At 36.2% G+C, this 22,306-nt stretch overlaps 1 protein-coding gene across 1 annotated transcript in view; it reads left to right on the forward strand.

Annotated features, from left to right (window-relative positions):
• The first annotated feature begins 407 nt into the window (after positions 1 to 407).
• Positions 408 to 22,306, forward strand: part of SCN9A (sodium voltage-gated channel alpha subunit 9) — a 171,305-nt gene continuing 149,406 nt past the window's right edge. Inside the window, exon 1 of the mRNA XM_059167130.1 lies at positions 408 to 659. The gene's annotated coding sequence lies outside the window, so the exon portion shown is untranslated. The remainder of the gene's footprint in view (positions 660 to 22,306) is intronic.

Consider the following 22,306-nt stretch of genomic DNA (forward strand, 5'->3'; position numbering starts at 1 on the left):
CAGTGACTTCTCGGAAACGTTAGCGGATTGCGCTGAGCAGGAAAGGAGGAAGGGGTGACGGGGGCGGGGAGGAGGTAAGGGAAGGGCTCTTGGGGCTTTGGACCGACACACTCCCCACCCCCCACCCCACACACACCCGCGCGCCCCCCACCCGATGGGGTAGCGGTGGGTGGGAGGTCGCGAACCCCTCCCCTGCCATCTCCCAGCGCACAGCCGAGAAGCCGCAGCCTGGCCGCCCGGGCGCTCCCAGAGGGTCCCGCCCGCCGCGAGCAGCGGGAGGCGCAGGCTGGGGAAAGGGCGGGGAGGGAGGAGCGGCGGGAGACTCGGCGGCGCGGGTGCCCCGGGGCTGGGGGCGGGGCTGCCGCTGGCCTGGGCGCGCCCCGGAAGGAGGGGCTCAGTGTCTGGGCTGGCCGTCGCCCTGGCTCGGGCCGCGGGTGTCTGGTTTCGAATCCCACCCTCTCCCCGGCTGGAGCAGGGCTAGCCTGGGTGCCCGCAGGCGCTGGTGGCAGGCGCCGCGGAGCAACAGGAGCCCAAAGAGAGAGGGAGAAGGAGCCGCAGAGAGACCGGGAGCGGGGAAGCGTTCCTGAAGCCCGCGCCCGCCTCGCAGGCCAGGTCGTGCGGGTGGGCTGGATGGGCATCCCCGGCGGGCAAGGTTGCAAGTAAGTGCCCTTTCCGTGGCTCCCCTAGTGCGGCGGACCGGGAAGCCCTCCGACTCTCGCCCGGGTTCGCCTCAGCAGCCACACCCACCTGTATCCATTTTCCCGTCTCTCGGTTTTGGCCACTCGGTGTGATGCCACCTGCAGAGTAGAGAGGAGAGAAGCGGAAGGAGCTGTCCAAGCCATTGCGGAAAGGGGGCTGGAAAGGCACCTGTTTATGCAGTGCAAGGCCGGTCCTTTGCGGATTTTGTGCGCGTTTGCTATCAGGTCCCGAAAATGTGGAGAGGAGAGGCAGTTACACTTGATGGTTTGCGTCCGTTCTTTCTTTCTGTCTATGCTAGCAAGATTGTTGGATGCGTTTCAGTTCCAGGGGCAGGTCGTATTCTCTGCGAGAAAAAAAAAGCCTGTGTTGTATTTCCCATCTGTAAAGGTGAGCCTGCAGAACCCGCACAGCGGATCCTACCTGGAGGGACAGCCAAGCAGCGCGAGCCCCTTCCCGGCTCACAAACACCAATAATTGACGAGACGGCTCAGCCCCATTTCTCAACACAGTTTTGTTTGTTGTTGTAGTTGTTTTTTCCCCCTGAAACGAATAAGCATTTTATAGCGAAATTCAGAAAAGATTTAGCGTCATTTTAACTTTTTATCGGTCTCAACAAAACTGTCATTTACTTTCGGGGCAAAAAAAAATCGCTATTTTCGTTACTTGTAGTAAAGATAAAAGATCAAAACAAGATTACCAATCTAAAAAACTTTAATGCCAACTTTTGTGATTGTAACAAACATTTTACTCATTTTAATGTTTCTTCTTAAATTATAGTTGCAGCCTTCCTAGTAATAAAGCCTTCCTTCCTTTATTTCTTCTGAAGCTAAGGACAATTTTTTTTTTTTTTTTATCTGAGAAGCTTGGTGGGGGGACTAAAAAGCTAACTTTAATAATTTCAATAAGACAAAGATCAAAGATAAAGATCAAATCAACACAGGCTTTTCGAAGAATGGTGGATTTTCAGTTTCTGTGTGTCAATTTTGGGAGGTTCTTTTCTTTTCAGAAATACAATTATTGCGCTCTTCTATTTTCTTTCTCCTTCCCAGTGGCCAGGAGGAAGACATTGTTTTTCTTTCTTTCTTTCTTTTGACAATATAAAATACACTTTCATGATTTTTGCTTTAACACAATAAAACCTAACTATATATAATCTGCAAACCAATGCAATGGTTAAGTAGTCCATTTTTGGGGAAAAGTCTTCAAATTCTTTTTCCGTTTTTAAAAATAATTAAACTAGAAATCACTTTCTTAGAAGCTGTGGTAAATAGGATTTAAAAATTTTTATTGATTATTCAAAACTAATCTTACCTGATTTTCATGTATGAAGTTATCATGATTGTTAGAATAGCTTGTTCATAGAATGCTAGACAAAATATGACATTTGGTATAATGGAGAGTGTGCCTTTGATTTAGTCAACTGGTAATAGTTTTGCTTAAGAGAAGTTTTTGCATTTTGTTTAGTTACCTGTCTATTGGTTCCCTTTTGGAAGTGAACCATTGTTCAATCATGGGACATGGTGTATTTTTACAGAGGTTCAGTATACAGTACGCCATGATTCCTATGGTTTAAGGCAGGGCTAACTGGGTACCTTGATGAGTCTACAGAAGAAAGATGAGTCAGGTCTGGCTCTTGGCCAAGAGCATCCGTATGCCTCATTGTGTCCCCTAGGGCTAGGAAATAATCATGGGAACCCTCCAGTGGTAGTGCTTCTGTGTTTTTGCTACCTGTTGCTGAGGTGAGTTTTGGCAGCAAAGAAAAAGTAAGAAATTCACGGGTGGGACCAGTGAGGTCTTATTCACTGTGTTCAGTATGACCAAACCACTTTCTTTGTGGCAAAAAAAACAAAACAAAACAAAAAAACACATTTTACATTAATGGTAGAAATTAACATTTATCTAATTTCTATTCCTAGTAGATACATGAAAGAATGTGATATGCTGGAAGGATTTATTTGGTATTTTGCTAATCTAAGGCATGACTTTGCTGAGGAGCTTAAAGTTTTTTAATGTAAATGAATCATTCTAAATATCATGATGGTCTGATTATGATTTTCTCTAAAACTGTCTTATATCTTTCTCTCGTCTTTAACATCTGAATAAATGGCTTCACCATGCAAATGTTACTGCTCTCTCTCTTCCTCAAGACAGCATTTCATCCATAGCTGGTCCAGATTTAGATCTATCAGTTTTCTCTTCCAAATATATCTCTATCCATTTATACTTCTTAGATATATCTCTTTTGCCTTGTTCTCTGTGTCTATTATGCCAGTAAATTAGTTCAAACCACCATCATAATTTACCTGGATTTCTGCTATGGGTTTCCTGTTAGTCTCTCTACTTCCATAGTTTCCTCCCCCATGATTCACTTTCCATACACAGCAATACCATCATGACTCTCCTTAAAAGCATTCATTAGCTAACTGCATAGAAAAAAAAGGAATAAATGCAGAAACATAGAAATCAATCAACAACAAATTCCTTCTGTTAGGATACAGCTCTCTTTGATCTGGCCCTTCTTTATAACCCCACTGAATCCATCCCTGTCATTTATAGGCTCCAGTCACACTGGTCTTTTAGTACCTGTAACACATGGAATAATTTCACCCCCTAAGGCCCTTTTAATGCTGTCCCAGTGTCTCAGTGGGTGGACAGTTCCTTTCACTCTTTGAATGGCTAGCTCCTTCTCAAACTTTACATCTCAGCTCAAAAGTCTCTTCCTCCGGTGATCATTCTTGATCACCTGTCAAAAGTAGGTTGTCACCTGTTAGTCCCCTTCTTGGTGCTTGTTTGTTTCCTGGTACGTATTATAGCATGCAGATATTTTTTGTATTTGAATAATGAAAGCTCTAAAGGAACAGAGACCAAGTCTTTATTGTTGGCCCAGTGCTCAGAACAGACCCTGGCATGAAGTAGTGGAGGGAGGGGTTTCCTAACTATTTATGTAAATAATAAAGTACAAAAATCTGACTTCTTTCACCATAAAGCACATCAACCCAGTCAATTTCTGCATTTTATGATTCAATTTCTTTTTTATTTGTTGAGCATCTGGTACATTTACAACTCTATACTATGATTTTGAGGAAGTAAAATATCCTGGGAGGTATCCCTATTTTTCAGCAGTGTAGGCAATAATGTGTTCAAAGGTAAGTAGATTATAGCATATTCTTAGGAAAGCAGTAACCACAACTGGATTAAAATATATTTGGAAGGAAAGTTAGAGTGTATAGGCGAACAACGGCTTTTGTATGAGTGACTTCTAACATGCAATGATGACCTTATTAGTTTTAATTCTTATTAGGTTTAATTAGTTTTGAGGGTCTTTCAGTAATCACTAAGTTTAAAATATTGTTTTGTAATAAATATGGATACTTGAATGAGCTCAGTCGTTGGAAGTATGTTCAAATGAGGCTGAGGCCATAGATCCAGTGCCAGCATGATCCAAGTTGGTGTTTACGCCAGGTTCAAGGGGCAAATTATCTCACAAATCCAAAGTGTCCACTGGGGAAGGTTCAGAGACAGACTGTGGGCTAATTCATGAAGATCTATCACTATTGTAGGGTGTGAAGGAAAGGAGGCTTCAAAATTCATGCTGCTTAGTGATAGTATCAATTTATACTAGAATTTATACAAGTATACACACTTTGTATGGCAATAAGTCCACCCATTTTTTTTTTTTTTTGAGTCTGTATTTAAAGATACTAAACATGTTTGGTATTAACATGTGGTTGAAAATCTAGCTTTCAGTTAGGCAAAGAACTTTGATATTTTTTATCTAGCAAGTGACTGGCTTTTTTTCTTGTAAAGAATTTGTAATCATATTTCTTCTGGAAGGACTAAACTAGTTCATGTTCATGACTTGTCACGAGGGATTTTGTTAAATTTGCTACTATGGTGGCACATTGTGGTTATAATGAGTGGGACTGCCCTTGTATACTAATTGAAGATGCCTCCTGTTTTATATGTCACAAATTAGCTAATTATTCTTACATAGAGGTATTATAGCTTTCTTCTTCAGAGCTACGTAAGCTAGAATACCACTTGAGATGGCAATGTCATAGTAAAATGGATATTACAAGATTGTATGAAAGTAATTTTCATTTGAGGATTTATGGAAGAGCACTCTCAGAATGTGGGTAGACTACTTTTGTAGAATGTGAGAGAACAGTTTTGGTATCTTGCCATCCTGCAAAACAAAATTTCTTCATTGAAGGTTTAACTGGCTCTTCCCCGCCCCCTATGAACAGCTGGAAGGAAATGGCTTTAGGCAACAGGGAAAGCCATCAGCTCTTGGCAGCCAAAGGTAGAATAAACTTTGGAGGAACAAAACTCTTCTGGGTAGTGAGGAAAAATGCCAGACCACGATAAAGAGGGACAAGAGGTGGGAATGCCTTGAACAGTGCCAATAATCTACCACAGACAAATTTGAGTTGACATTATATATACAGTTGAATTATTTGGTATCTTTTTAGCCACACCGAGGACAGTTCTTTCTTCTTTTGTCATTAGAATAACAACTGTTATTGGGAAAACATACTGTTATTGCTTCTTTCATACAGGAAATGGGTTACCTTTGGATTTTTAAAGTGATATAACAGGGAGCCAAAAATGCCATATATTATTATTAAAATATACAATTTCTTTAATTTTAATTTCTTGCTATTCATTTTATGATTTCCTTTTGTTGTGTCAAGTGTTTGAGAGACTGCTATTACTGATTATAAATTTCTTTAAAATGTCTCCTTGGATTTTTTACAAAGCTTTCTACAGTCAAATGCTCTACCACTGAGCTCTACCCTCGTTACAAAGCTTTCTGAATCATTTATCAAAATACAATAAAACTAATTGCACCCGATTGTTCACTTTGAAACTTAGAGGGAGTAAGTACATTAACAATGTCATTAACCTACCATCTCTGCTCTGCAGTGTATGCTCTTTTTCTATCCCTTTTTCTTTTCTCTACATATCACCTTCTGAACATTTGATATATATGCAAGTAATACAAATTTTGCTCCACTCTTTGGTCAAACCATTAACACAAATAATTGGAAAATCTTAGAGCTCCTAAAGAAGGATAATAGGATTAGACAGATGCATTAAAAAATAATCACAAAACATTTCTGTAGAAAATTTTAATGAAATTTTTGTGTGTTACATGCCAAACTAGACATCCTGTGTCATCTCATTATTTTTAAAGAATAGGGGTGATTTTACTAGATGTAATATCTGTCAACTATACTAGTTGCTCATAAACTGTGTATCTTAGAATCTAAGTAATTATTTTCATCATCCTGAGAGCCTATAATTAGAAATTCAAAAAAGAGGTAAATGATAGATATTAAAATCCGTACAGAAAAATAAAACGGGGGAAAATGAGAAAAATGTTATATGATATAGAAATATCCTTTTATTTATTGATTTAACTCCACTAAATGATTATTCCATCGAGTCCAATGGACAAGCGACCATTCAGGGTTTAGAGTAAGGATAGCTTATTAACTATATTTGTATTTTGCATAAGATACATAGAGTATTTTATTGGTAAATTATGCCTTCCTTTGCTTTCTCTGGATAATGATATAAAATTAGTATTCCATGTAGATGGGTATCATGGGACTAATCTTTATAGATGATCCTTTCATGGAATAAAATGCAACAAAGTTTAAACGATGATTTCCTCCCCCCCTTAACATAACATATATTCTTGTTATCTGGGACAAACTTGGCTCATGGTAATTCATGTAGAGAGAAGAGAAATAGTCCTCAAGGTTCAAGTGGGAACAAGGTTCTTACAACCTCATGAGATCATCCAACAGACTTTCGGGAATGAATGTTTATAGGATTGTTATGCGAGACATCCTTAAAAATCCATATCGTCCCCTTACTATATTTTAGAATATTTATAAAATGTTTTTATAAAGGGTTAAAAATATAGAAGAATAAATTTGTATTCCTGTTAGTGTAGTTAAAATGTGTTTTTCTAGATACTTGTCTTGCTCTATATGCGGTCTTAGCCAAATACTTTTTCTTAAATGCAACTTCATTATTTGTAGGATTGGAAGTGTCTGTTTCTAAGGGGTTCCATACAAATTAGGTTTCTATACAAAAAAGCCATTTCAATGTTTCACATATGATAAGGAGGTGTATCAATGTGGTACATATTTGGTAACAGTATCTTATAATCAAATGTATTCTGTTTTGAATACAAATGGTATAGCATTTAAAGTGCACTTTTGTTACATTTATTTTTAATCCTATTTTTAAAGACAGTTCTAGTTATATCTCTAATAGGATCATTCCATTTTGAAATCTCTGTTGTAAAGTTGTCAGTAATAAGCTATTACAAATAGTTTGTTTGAAGTATCTAAAAACTTTTAAGTAGGAAAACATGAAAGAGGTGTCTAAAACTCAAGCATTTGTTAACTATCCAGTTATGTTTTGTTTCTGTTTTTAAACCTGATCCATCACAATTTTTCATTAGTAGAGAGCAGTTCAGTGGAGGTGACCTGCCAGATATCCTAATAATGCATCTTAAAACTATCTACTTTGATAGGAATTATTTTTAAGGAGCATATCATACAATTTCTCACTTATGTGTGAAATCAAACTTACTCTAGTACTTTAATCATCGGGAGTATAACTCTGAATTTTTAAATCAACGAATAAGATGTTTGAGCCTGAAGGAAATATTTGCCAATATGGCCACTTACTTTATTTCTTTGGTGATCATTAACAAAAACCAGAATCTTGTAAAGGAAATCCTCAGACCAAGGGTAATAATTGAGTTGGTTTTATTTATTGTTTTCTTTAGCAATCCACAGTTCTTCCTTAGTTACAAAGCCAGTAGACTATGCATTGCAAGAGGTGGTTCGTGGCAACATTATGAAGACAGAAAATGAATATATGAACAGGTACATTGTCATAAAGAAAAATATGGGTAGCAGCACCATTCACATATTGTTAAGATTACTAGTAATAACATTAATTTAACAGCCTCAAATATGGAGCTCTCATTTTTGCCAGGTAGTTCATCAAGGGATCTTCAAATGCTTCTTTTAAATCTTTACAACCACATTTTGGAGTTGAAAACACTAAGACTCAGAAGTTAGTCAACCTTCCCAAAGACTTGAGTGATCACTAACTCAAGGAACATGCACACTCTTTTTAGAGGCAACAAAATTGTGTTTATCCTATGAATGCTGTTGTACATATCCCACCCCAATATACCTAGTACTTATATTACCAAGGATTGAAGTCTTTTCAATCCATAAAGGAGCTGAAATAATCTCCATTTGCAATGAAAGCAAACTATGTAATTACAACACTAGGGAATAAGACAGACTGAAGATTGTTTAAATGTTCATCTTGAATATTGATTCTTGGGTAGTGTATTTGTGTTAAACCAGAGTTGAGATTTATTTTTATTTTTTTATTTTTTTTAAAGATTTTTTTTTTTTTTTTTAATTTATTTACTTGAGAGAGAGACAGTGAGAGAGAGCATGAACGAGGAGAAGGTCAGAGAGAGAAGCAGACTCCCCATGGAGCTGGGAGCCCGATGCGGGACTCGATCCCGGGACTCCAGGATCATGACCTGAGCCGAAGGCAGTCGTCCAACCAACTGAGCCACCCAGGCGTCCCCAGAGTTGAGATTTAAATGGAAGTTTGAAAACATTATGATATTATGAAATGTACCAAAACATTTAAAGTATTTTTCAGGTCATTTTAAAGGTTGAGTGACTTTGCTTTCCTGGTCTAGGGATCTTATTGTGTTGCTCTGACTTGGCCATAATTAGAATGTTTTGCGTTTTATTTTGAGGAAATCAAAGGAACTTTCCTAACATAGACAAGAGTTTGAAAGAAAAGGACTAGTGCCTTTAAAAGGGATAGGAGTGTGAAATGTCTAGGCAAAGTTCATTCAGCCTCATGACTGATGAAATGAAGAGAGACTGAAGCCATGTCTGAGATCCTGGGTATTAGTGGATGACAAGTAGAGAAAGCAAAGTGAATTTATGCAGGGTTAGGAAAGAAGATAGTGTTCATCTAAAGTTCTTATGTCCTAGAAATTGAGAATACAGACATTTTTAATTAGAGGAATACAAATATTTTTATTACCCTAAATTGATAAACTCAGATGTAATCTAAATCATAGTACTTATTGTCACAGAGACAATAATTTGTCGATTAAAGTGTTTAACATTAATGATTCAAGGTGTTTACTCTTAAGGGTTTTAAAACACATTTGGAAAATTAATTTATTTTGCATTATATGTAATTTTCTAATGCAAATGATCTTCTTTAAATATTTAGTGTCTACTTAGATACTGTACTTTGAGTGGGGTATATAACCATGACAAGTGAAACCTTGAGTTCTATGATATATTTGAGTTCTAATGGTTGTTGGTCGGCAGCTTGTCCACTAGACTGTTAAAGTTTGAAGTGTTAGACACCATATCTTGTTCATATGGGCATCCTTGCATGGTGCCTCATAGGCAGTCATTCTTGATACAGATTTGCTGATGAAATGAATCATATTTATTATGCAAATATATGTTTAACTCATTACAAATCGCTCTTTTTCACTGAAACTTACTTTCTAAGTATGTGGGAGAGATGAGTTAGTAATTTAGACTTCTCAGACCTAGATTTTTATGATTACTAGGTCCTGATGAAAGAGTCATACTTCTTATTTCTTACTCAGGAATAGCACTCCTGCTTATTTTTTTGGCACAGTTTGGATTCATCATTTCTAGATGACAGTATTTAGCTTTCTTTTCATGAAAGAGCCAAAATATTTTAACATGTACTCAATTTGATATCCTACAAAGACTGACACCCTGATCCTCTTCTAAAAATGAGAGTTTGGAGGATTTGTTGCAGTCCAATAGTAAAAGGAAAAAAAAAAGTTAAAACTAAAATTTCCAACTGATTTGTCTGGAACTGGTGATTAATCATTAAGCTCTATCTGGTTGGCCTCCAAAATGTGTAGGTCAGGAGTTGGCATCCAAACTGGTCTCAGTACCATTGAGGTTTGTGGGGAGGAAGAGGCTGGCAGAGATCCCACGGGTAGCAGTAAAGGGAGGCTGAGTGGCTCCAGGTCGGCTCTTCAAACTCCGCGTCACTGTTCTCAGCTTTTACGTTTCCGCAGTTGAACAGCAATGCGTCCTTTAGCAGGTATTTACGGAGTAGCTACTCAGGCACTGCCGCAGGGTGTAATGGGGAACAGAACATGGAGGTTTCATGCTAGTTTTGAGACAGATAGTGAGTAAATAAACAGAACCTACTCTGTACGCTATGGATAAACATCCTGCAGGACAGAGAGAATTGAGGGAAGGAGGCATTCTTTAATAAAGGTGGTTAGAAAAACCTTTCGGAGGTGATATTTGAGCAGAGATCTGAAGGAGGGAGGGAAATGAGAGAGCTGGGGCAGCAACAGGAAAATCATGCCAGGCACAAGGAGTGGCAATTGCAGCAGCCTGAAGGCATATTTAATGTGTTTATGGAAAAGCAAGGAAGTCAGTGTGGCTGAAGTATGGAGAGCGAGGTAGAAAGTAGTAGAAGGTGTGGGACTTTTCTTAATTTGGGAAAGATTGCGTAATCTGCCTAGAGGTCTGTATAATGAGCAAATGCTTCAGTGACCAGCATGGGACAAACTTTGGAGGAGGTGAATTGTGCCTTTTTTTTTTTCTTTTTTGGGGATCCTGTTCTGAATTTAGGTACCACACAATGCAAACAAATATTCTGGAAACTCCTAATTTCCATATAAAATTAATCTTCTTGCCATTTCTTTGTGATTTATATGTAAATGTCTTATAGTCTCTTCCCATCTGCAATAAATTAGAGTCTTAGAAGCCCTGATTACCATTTGAGGACAAAAGAGCTAACATGACAGAGGTTACAAATACGAGTATCTTTAAATGTTTAAATTCAGGAAACTAAAACATGCTGAGAATATAGTAATATTTTACATATTTTGATTGATTTTTTTTTGTATCTGCTGTACAATTTCTTATGAAATAGTTCTACTGCATAGATAGAAAGGAGTATAGCCTAGCAAAATAAATACGAGGGAAGCACACTTACATCCTGTCAAGCTTGACCCACTGCTAACTGCTATGACTTTGGTATTCTTCTGACTCTCTCTTCCTTACAGTTTTCAGCAAATTCTTGTGAAATAAAAAAAATTGTGGTACAGTATTTATAACATAAAATTTGCTCCTTTAACTGTTACTAAGTGTGTAATTCAGGGGCATTAAGTACATCCACATTGTTTTTCAACCATCACCACCGTCCATCTCCAGAACTTTTTCATCGTTCCACACTGAAACTCTGTACCCATTAAACTATAACACGTTACCTTGCTCCCCCTACCCCTGTCCCTGGTAATCACCATTCTACTCTCTTTACCCATGAATTTGATTATTCTAGGTACCTTGTGTAAGTGGAATCATGTAATAATTGTTCTTTTATGTCTGGCTTATTTCATCAAGCATAATAATTTTAAGGTTCATAGATGTTGTATCCTATGTCAGAATTTTCTTACTTTTTTGGAAGGCTGCCTGGTATTTCATTGTATGTATAGATCGCATTTTGTTCATTCATTCATCAGCGGATGGATGTTCGAGATGCTTTTATACTTTGGTTATGATGAATAACAATATCGTTGTGAACGTTGGTAGACAAATATCTGATTGCATCCCTGCTTTAAATTTCGTGGGTATATAATATACCCACAAGGGAATTGCTGGATCATATGATAATTAGTTTTAATTTTTTGTAGAACTGCCATGCCATTTTCCACATCAGCTGCACTATTTTACATGCCCACCAGCAATGGATAAGGGTTTCAATTTCTCCACACTCGCTAACATTTATTTTTTTCTTTTTTTAAATAGTGACAGTCCTCCTGGGTGTCAAATGATATCTCATTGTGGTTTTAATTTACTTTTCTGTAATGATTAGTGAAGTTGAGCATCTTTTCATTGTGCATATTGTCCACTTGAACATCTTCCTTGAAGAAATGTCTGTTGAAGATCTTTGCCCATTTTTTAACAGTTATTTGTTTTTGTTGTTAAGTTTTGGGAATCCTTTATATATTGTGGATATTAATTTCTTTTCAGATATATGATTTGTAAATATTTTATCCATTCTCTGCATTGCCTTTTCACTCTCTGACAGTATCCTTTGGCACACCAGTTTTCAATTTTGATGACGTCCAGTGTATCTGTTTTTGTTCTTTTGTTACTTGTACTTTTGGTGCCATATCCAAGAAAACATTGCCAAATCCAGTGTTTTAAAGATTGTCTCTTAGGCTTTCTTTAGTTTTATAGATTTAGCTCTTACATTTAGGACTGTGATCCATTGGATCCATTTTTTCCCCCCAATTCCCATAGACATTATAGAGTCTAAGAGTCTCCAACTTCCCTTCACCTTTCTTTTGCGGAGATTTTTTTTTTTTTTCTTTTCTTTTCTTTTTAAGATTTACTTATTTATCTTAGAGACAGAGAGAGTACACACTCGAGGGTGCATGCACACAGAGGGGAGGGGTAGAGACAGTCCCAACCAGACTGTGTACTGAGCATGGAGCCCACATGGGGCTCCATCTCATAACCCTGAGATCAAGACCTAGGTCATGACCTGAGCTGAAACCAAAAGTTGGAGACTTAACCCACTGCGCCACCCAGGCACCGCTCCTAGAGGTCTGGTTTTTTTTTAGCTCAAATATTCCTTGCGCATTCCTTACTTACTCAGAGTAAGCTCAATATTCCTTACTGTGAATATTTACCTTACCTTTCAATAGCCTCCTCATTTCATTTTTTTAATCTTTTATGCTAGGATTAAAGTCCTTGAATTATTGGAAGAATATGCTAGCAACTGAGGGAGATTCCTGATATAGAAAGAATACCATATTCTCCTGCTGACTGGGTTTATTTATTCTTTTGACCAGTCCTAGTACTGAAAACTATTGGGGTTTGGTGCCTTCCTGTATAGTCTAGGAATTTTGATTCTTGCTAACTAGTTAATAAATTCAAGGACTGTTTATATTACAATTCTCAGTATTAGATGGTTTGATTAAGTAGAGCAAGAATTCTGTTTTGCTATGGTTAAATCTTCTCCAGCCCTAGCACAATGTTTTACAGAGAGTACTACATAATACTTGAGTGAGTAAACAAATGGGCAAATGAATGAAAAAGAAAGACTGTCTTTTTTCTTAAGTATTTAGTAAATCAATGACATTAAGGAAAAAATGACTTTTTAGATTTGTTTAAATAAAACAAGTTTAAAAATCTGTCCTCTGTTCCTTAATTCTTATGAAGATACTAATTTTTCAATCAACTTTGCTTGAAGTGTTTTTGGACATTTTGCTACTGAGAACTGAAGTTTGAAGGTTAGAGTTTGAACCACAAATATTTTTTGTTCCATTTGATAGTCCTTGTGGAGGTTAAATCCCATAGGCACAAACTTTTCCCCTTGGGTAGCTACCAACAAATGAAATATGGTGACTATTTATGGCAACTCAAGGTTACTGAAGTATGGTTTACATTTCATGAAAATATGATATATGAACATCTTTTTGCTTATAAACAGTTCAGTGCACTAATTAGAATAATAAAAGGAGGAAAGCCTATAAATAAAAATTAAGTACCTTTGCCTTTGAATTGTTTTAGACTCTTTTTACCTTAATACTCATCTCAGAATCCAAGTCTTCTGGTCACATATGTATTGGAATATAAATTTGAGGAAGGATAGGAATTATTTTCTTCCAATTTACTTGTCACTCAGTGGCTGCTGTCTAATCTGGAATTTGATCCACTCCTCTATTTGTATCTATTACAGAATTCTGAAAATCATGTCTCAAAATGGTGAAAAGTAAGAAATGCTATCATACATTTAATTAACCCCATTAAAAAAATAGCCATGCCCTCATCTTCTGTCTTTCAAACAATAATAACAACCTCAAAAGAGAATACATTTTGAACATTATTACGTGTATTTCATCATATTCCAAGATTAAGTTCATGGCTACCGAATGCCTCACCATAATCTCAGCCTCTGATTTCAAGAGGGAGTAGAGAAGTATGAAACACGGAAGCTCCTCTGTTGGTGAACATTTTCGTTTGCAAAAGACTTGCTTGTGAATTTATGTTACTTATCCCATAGTACCTCCTTCTCCCTGCTGATATATACTCTAAAGGAATGTCTCCACCAAACACCTTATAAGTAGATGACCGCTTTTCTTGATGATATCCACAGATATTCCAGAGAATCCCTTGGCATGCATACAACTTAATTCACTTTTTCTGATACTGAATTAAAGGGCCTTTCGCCGTTGAAGCATTCCTGGACTGCCAGGAATATTTCATCAACAGCTGTCACTATGCTTGGGTTTTAAGCATATATGTATACCTAGCTTTCTCTTGCTTTGTCAATTAAGTTTCTGATGAAGGAAATCCTGTGACCCATGCTAGAATGGTTTTTTTTCTTTTTCTTTATCTTTTTTTTTAAAGTTTTATTTATTTATTTGACAGACAGAGATCACAAGTAGACAGAGAGGCAGGCAGAGAGAGAGGAGGAAGCAGGGCCCCTGCTGAGCAGAGAGCCTGTTGTGGGGCTTGATCCCAGGACCCTGGGATCAGGACCTGAGCCGAAGGCAGAGGCTTAAACCACTGAGCCACCCAGACGCCCCTTTTCTTTTTTTTTTTCTTAAAATAATGTTTCTTTGTATCTTGCTGGATATGACCTGGGCTCATCACTTTTAACCATCACATGATGCAATTCATACCTAAAGAATCATTTTTACTGTCAGGTGATTAATCTTTTATGAATTTGCCATATTCCTTATTTTCTTACACTTTCAACTATTTTATTATTTCTACTTTTGTTTCAGATATCACACACTCCCAGTGTGTTTGCATTTAACAAGTCTGATGGATTTAATAATTTCATCACCACTTAAGTACAATACACACATTCTGCTTGCACGGCTTGGACTTAGGAGCCTTACGTTGGTAGCAGCTAAATGGCTGGGTGTGATACATAGTGCCATCTGTTGGTAGAAAGCAATGTAACTCTGGTTTTGCAGTAATCATGGTTTTCTTTTGTTTAAAATATCTGCAGTTGAAATAAACGTCTTTAAGAAGAAAAGGTCCTGTATATGTAATACAAAACTTTATCTATTATGAAGCCACCAAATTTGTTCTCCATTTTTTAAAAAAGATTTTATTTATTTGTTTGACAGACAGAGATCACAAGTAGAGAGCCAAGCAGAGAAAGAGGAGAAAACAGGCTCCCCGCTGAGCAGAGAGCCCGACGTGGGGCTTGATCCCAGGACCCTGGCATCATGACCTGAGTGGAAGGCAGAGGCTTTAACCCACTGAGCCACCCAGGCACCCCTTTGTTCTCCATTCTTAAGAACATTTAGATAAGCAAAATCAATTTGTAAGAAAGTTGATAAAAATCACTAGTAATAATGGTTAGAATATATTACACACAGTGTACCAGGAAATGTGCGTAATGATTAAAATTCAGTGTCTTATTTTTTCCCATAGGATAGGGATATCCTTATAGGATAATCATATTCATCCCTGTTAATTTATGATGCGGATACCAAGATTTATTACAAAGGTTAATTAACTTACCTACAGACACAAGTTAAGTAAGTAAAAGAGGTGAGATTTGAGGGCTCTCTCACACTGCAGCCACAAAATTAACAACTCTATTATGCTGTCTTCTTAATTTACTGCAGATCTAGATTTTAGATTAAAGCTACAAACAGGTTAGGAAAATGAAATACAACATAAGCAGCAAATATTCACCCCTTAAGATTTTAATGAGGTTTTACTTTTATCCACTAATTCATGGTTTATCATTTAAAAAAATATGGTATATATGGGAAGAGATGATAATATTGGTAATATTTATTTAGCCTAGGCACTGCGGTAGCTATAGAAACTGTGTCTGTTCTTCCAAATACTCTTGTAAGTTGGATATTTTCTCTGCTTCATTTATGAAGAATTTGCATAATGTCACAGAGCTCCTTGGGTGTTATGATCATGGGATTCAAACCTACATCTGCTTGGCACCAAAGCTGTTATGCCCTTTCTCCTAAACCATGTTGATGTTTTGGGTGAGGTAGATCCATGCAAAATCAAGGAGTGGAAATGCACTCTCTATGTAACACTTTGTAAACACTTTCTTCTACATCCTCTTCTGCAGCCATATTTTAGTGACCTCAGAGGTTAAGTCAATGATGATCTGGGCTCTCAGGAAATGGTTAATTCTGAATAATAGAGAAGATTTAATATGGGTTAAGAAACATTTTCCTTTCTTTCTTCATACATCATGTGTAGATGGAACAACATGCATTTTGCTGTTAACAATTTCAGAGATGCCAGCAATCATTGACAATAAACATCATTTCCCCCACACTAATACACTCCTTGAGTTATAAACATTAATTTCTTATAAGCCTGAGGAAAACTATATTTTATAAACCTACGAATAGGGATGAGTTCTGTCTTAAGGTATAATATACATAATCATTATAATGTGTTGTGAAAGACCCAGATCATAGTGTTTTAATAATTTTCTTCATCTAAGAGTCTTGAAATAAATCCCTAAATATACATCTGCAACCCATACTATAATATCACCTACACACCTTAAGTTGTTTTTTTTTTATCATATCAATTTTTAAAACGCTATAAAATTTCAGAAAAACTCTTTGAGTGATTTTAGGACATGAAATATTGAACTACTTTTTTGAGGTGATTAGACAAGTCATTGTCATCCCCTAAATTATTCATCTCTAAGAAGTAATAATTATTTAAAGAATTTATTAATATGATTACCATGGTGCTAAACATGAAGAATGCAATGATAAGCATTCAGCAGTCAGGAATTAAATGATTGGTTACTTCATTAATTATTGTATTTAATTTAGAGATGATGTACTTAACATTTGAGGCTCTAAAGTGAGTAGCCAGCTCAGCCCATTTTTTCTTATTATGTTGGTATACTTTGTATTTATGATCTAAAGAGAAGGTATTAAGAAAAGGAGTTACAGCATAGAAAGATGGCAGTTCTTTTTAAGGTAACTTATAAACTACTGCATCCCGATGAAAATAAAAGTAGGATTTCTGAAATTAGATAACACAAGTCTAGTTATCTAGGACAATATACACAAGAAAGAGCAATTCCTGATAAGGTTACGCGCATTAAACATTAAAATATCTTATAAAACTAGAATAATTAAAATGCTGTGATATTGATAAAATATATAGAAACTGTAATGTCCAGAAATAGACATAATTGCATATGAGAATTATAAATGGCATCCAAATAGGTGGGAGGAACTATTAGTTAATGAGTATCATTAGGGCAACTGGATGTTCATTATTCTGTGGATAACCCTTTTGTTAGAACCAGTCTGGGATATCTCCTCTGTGCATCACATGGTTCTGGCTGGCCTTGTTCATGCAGTTTTGGTCTGCTATAACGTCAGCTTCAGCTAGATTGTCCTAAGGAGTCCCATGTACCTGCCTGGTTGAGATAAGGATAAATTCAGATGATTACTTCATAGCTTAACCCAAGATACCTATTAGATGAATCAAATATTTAAAATATAAAATATAAATCACAAAGAAAAAGAAGCCTTTCCTGAAGAAAACATGTAGATGGGGCACCTAGGTGGCTTAGTTAGTTTAGTGTCAGACTCTGGATTTCTGCTCAGGTCATGATCTCAGGGTCATGAGATCAAGCCCTGCATCAGGCTCCATGCTCAGCGGGGTGTGTTTGAGATCCTCTCAGTCTCCTTCTGTCCCTCCCCTTGCTTTCCGTCTCTAAAAGAAATAAATAAAATCTTTTTAAAAAATTAGAAGAAAACATGTAGAATTTTTTTCAAAATCTTAAAGTAGAAATTTTTTTCCTAAGGTAATGTATAAACAATAGTCACTTAGAGAAAGCATTGTTGAATTCTCTTTAATAAAATAGTAAATGCTTCAAAGGGTGAAATCTACCATAAACTAAAAAAATAAAAAGCAGCAAAGTGATAAAAATATTTGCATCTTATACTAGAGAAGAGAGCTTATTTTATTATTACATTCAGAGTTCCTCAGTTAATAAGAACAGAATAATAGCCCATTATAAAAATGGATGAAGGCTATGTGCAGAGAGTTCACAGAAGCACATTTTAAGGATATACAAAGATCCCCAACTTTCCTCATAAGAAAAAATGCGAACTGAAACAATAGGAAGTTATCATTTCCCACTTCTTAAAATAGCAAAGGTGAAAAATTTTTTATAAAATACCGTGTTGAGGGTGTGTGCAGATAATCCCTGACATATTGTTTATGGGGAGCATAAATTGATAGAACCTCTATGAAAATTAACTTGGCAGTATGATCTTCTCCAAATTAAAAATGCAGATACAATTATGACCCAGAGATTTTACCAACAGGTATTCATCTCACAAGTATAATTTCATATTGGGAGGCTATGTATGAGAAGATAATCATTGTGGCTTTGGGACACAACCTAAATGTTCTGCAAGGAAGAATGGCTAAATAATTTTGGCATATCTATGCAAATAGAAATTTACGAAACTGTTATAAAAAGAGGGGGTGGGTCTATACATACTAGTACAGAAATATTTCCAGGTTATATTTTTAAGTGATAAATGCAAAATGTAAAGCAATGCGTGTACTGTGTATTATTTATGTGGAAAGAAAAATTAATAGGTGTCTATGTGTTTATAAAAACACATAGATGTATACACAAGGGAATGGTACAGCAGTTCCCCCCAGGGTAGGGATCTAGGTAGCTGGGAAACAAGAGAGAGAGGGAGAATTACTTTTCTTTATACATATTTCTGTGCTCGCTTCAGCAGCACATATACTATACATATTTCTGAGTTTCATGTCTATATTTATTCTTCAACAATAAATATAAGAATGCTATTTAGGGAAAAAATTAGAGTCATAAACTGACTATTTTGGCCCAACTATTCAACTTAAAGGTGTTCTGTTCTTGGAGGTACTTCTGCTCTGAAGCTTAGGATTGTAATCAAATGATACGTCCTCAAGAATATGTCTGGAGTGAATTTGAATGAACAAATGATGTATGTAAAAATGTTTTGCAAACTATAATGAGTAATAAAAATATATAATATTATTATTCGCTTTCTTCAGTGTCGTATGAATTAAAGACATTTTGCTATTCAAAATCACAAATTCCGAAAATAGAGTACAGAAGATATGAGGAGGTGTGTTGCTCAAATACGGAGAAAAGAGAAGAGGAAAGGTTTAGATGGTTCCATTTGAGGTAAAACTAGTAACCTCTCTCAGCCTCAGATAAGACTCCAGGGATTGTGTGACAATTCTTATTCCTAGTCCTTATTGCTTCCCAGAAATGATCTTGAAAATAAAAACTCTGCTTTTACACTATGAAAAAATATAGATGTACAAAAGGGAGACTATTTCAATTATGAAGTAACTGTATAGTTCTTTTAAGTAGTAATTATGTATTTTTATTTATTTTTAAAAACCAGGTTTACCAGACAAAAATTTGAAAATGACAAACTGGCAAAAAATAGAGACTTTTGTGAAAAGGGATCAATATTCTTAGCATAGAGACCCCTTATCAAAAGAAGAAAATAATGGATACACCAGTAGAAAAAGGACCAAGAAAATAGACAGATTTATCAAAGGAGAGACAGAAATGTTCCATGGAATGTACATTTAAAAATATATATTTTCTCTATCAAATTGGGAAGCATTTTTAAAATGCTATACTTAATATTGTTTAGGTATGGAAAAAATGTGCCTAAATATTGCTAGAGAGAACATAGATTTTTATAGCATTTCTGGAAAGCATTTTGGCTAAATGTATGTACATAAAAAGACAAATACCTCAAAATAACAGGAGTAAATTTCTCCAAACAGGTTAATTTTATTTTAGTATCCATGTTTTTCAGTATTTTCTGACAATGAAAATTAGCTATATTTATATTTCACTATATTAATAACCCCAAATTAATTATATGCACAACTTTCTGGAGAGGATTATGTCTTGGAGCTAATGGTAATAAAATCTTTTCTATATAACTTGACCTACAAATTTTAAATAAACTACATTATTTAATGGCAAAATTTAAGTTAGAACTAATCAACAATGGGCGTCTGGATGGCTCAGTCAGTCAAACATCTGCCTTCCGCTCAGACATGATCCCAGGATCCTGGGATGGCGTCCTACATTGGGCTCCCTGCTCAGTGGGAAGCCCCCTTCTCCCTTTCCCTTTGCCACTCCCCCTGCTTGTGCTCTCTCTCTCTCTGACAAATAAATGAGTAAAATCTTTTAAAAAAAAGAATTAACCAACAAATTGCTATTATATCTGCCTGAATTTCTGAAACAATTAAGTTATTACTTTGTTAGAGATCCAGATCTTTGTTAGAGATCCAGATCTTTGGTGATTTGTCCCTAATCAAACATACACTTCAAATAAAGTATTTGCAGTTTGGGGAGGCGTAAGCACTGGTGAAAATGGAAAACACTTCTAATGGCTTTTTAACTTTTGCTAAGACTAGTGTACTTCAAGATTACAGAATTTTAAAGTTTAATTAGGTGTGTCCACCATATTGATCTCCCTTCTCATCCATCTGATGGAACTTTTAACTTTACTGTTGATGGTTGAAAGAATGCTCCTTTGATTAAACCCAAAGACATAGACAGTAGTTTTTATGTTAGTATCATTAAGATGAGGAACAGACTATTATTGCAAAACTTGTACATTTCTTACACATGTTAAGCTACACATAAGGTTAGGAATTCTTTTGTTTCTGATATGTTTTAATTTTTCAAATGAGAAGAAGAAAAATTGAGATGCCATAAATTTTTAAAGAATGTTTCTGATATAAAGTTGATGATAATAATCAGTTATTTTAAGTATTTGAAGATACTTTCAAATATTAAAAAATATTAAGTAATTTAGTTAAGTAATAATTGAAGTTTGCTTACACATCTTGTGTTATCTTAAAGACAAGATATTTATACTTCTTTGAGAATTTGGGTTAAGAGAAGTTGTCATTCATCAAGCATTTAACAGGTTTCTGTGATGTCTAAATATCATGATACATATTAGTAATAAAAGATGCCTAAGTACAAACTGGTGTAGTCACTCTAGAAAACCATATGGAGGTTCCTCAAAAAGTTACAAATAGGTCTACCCTATGATCCAGCAATTGCTCTACTAGGTAATATACCTAAAGGATACAAAAATACTGATTCAAAGGGGCGCGTGCACTCCAATGTTTATAGCAGCATTCTCAACAATAGCCAAACTATGGAAAGAGGTGAAATGTCCATGAACTGATGAATGGATATGAAGCTATGGTAGAATATTACTCAGTCATCCAAACCAATGAAAATCTTAACCATTTGCAAGGACATGAAGGGAGCTAGAGTACATTAAATGTATTATGCTAAGGGAAAGAAAATGCCACATGATTTCATTCATATGTGTAATTTAAGAAACAAAACAGATGAATATATGGTGGGGGAAGAAAGAGGGAAACAAACCCTAAAAGACTCTTGATGATAGAGAACAGAGTAGGGGTGATGGAGGGAGGTTGGTGGGGGATGGGGTAGATGGTTGATGGGGATAAAGGAGGCTACTTATTGTGTTGAATACTGGGTGTTCTGTGTAATTCTACTTCTGAAACTAAAATTATACTATATGTTAACTAACTAGAATTTAAATAAAAATAAAATAAAGTCCTCATAAAGATTCATAAACACTGTAAAAAATAAATATAAATAAAAGATGCTTAGGATAAGTTTCCTATCTAGGGAGCTTAGAGTCTAGTTGAAGAAGACAGGCATGGAGACTAATGAAAGAAATGAAGCATTACTGCAGCTATGATAAAAAGGAAGGAAGGAAGGAAGGAAGGGGAAGAAAGAAAGAAAGAAAGAAGAAAAGAAAGGAAGGAAGGAAGAAAGGAAGAAAGAAAAACAAGACAAAACCTTTGCTTTCTGGGGCAGTTGGGTACCCAAAGGAGGCAGGATGAGAGGAGAAGCTGATGAAGAGCTAATTTATATTTGATGGAGGCAGAGAGGAGATGAAGTCAAATGTCTTCAGAGAAGAGATGTAGTACTGAATATTCAAAGAGAAGTAATCAGGTGATCAGGATAGTTGAAATTGGAGAGAGGGAACATCATGAGAAGGGATCATAAAATAATCTGGCTGCCCTTTGGGGAGATGAAATGAGAGTGATGTAGCTGGAATGTAGACAGTAAAGAGTGAAAGCTAAGAGGCTGTCAGCTCCAGGTTAGGAAAAGCTTTCTGAGCCAGACCACACACAGGGCAGGTTATCCTGTAGGCAGTGGAGAGCTAGAGGATTTTTTTTTTTTTTTTAAACAGAGGAAAATCATCAAATTTCTCATTGTAAAAATAGAATCTCCCATGCACTGAATGAACATTCTCTAATTGAACCAAACTTCCTCAATACTACCCCACCAAGTGTTTTTAAGCAGTTTCTACAGCATAGCTGGGGATCCCCCTCACCAAAGAAATCTTGTGGAGCTTCAGTAAGAAAAACAGATAAAATGGGAAGAT

Source organism: Mustela lutreola, chromosome 3, assembly GCF_030435805.1.
Source record: "Mustela lutreola isolate mMusLut2 chromosome 3, mMusLut2.pri, whole genome shotgun sequence".
Taxonomy (NCBI): Eukaryota; Metazoa; Chordata; class Mammalia; order Carnivora; family Mustelidae; genus Mustela; species Mustela lutreola.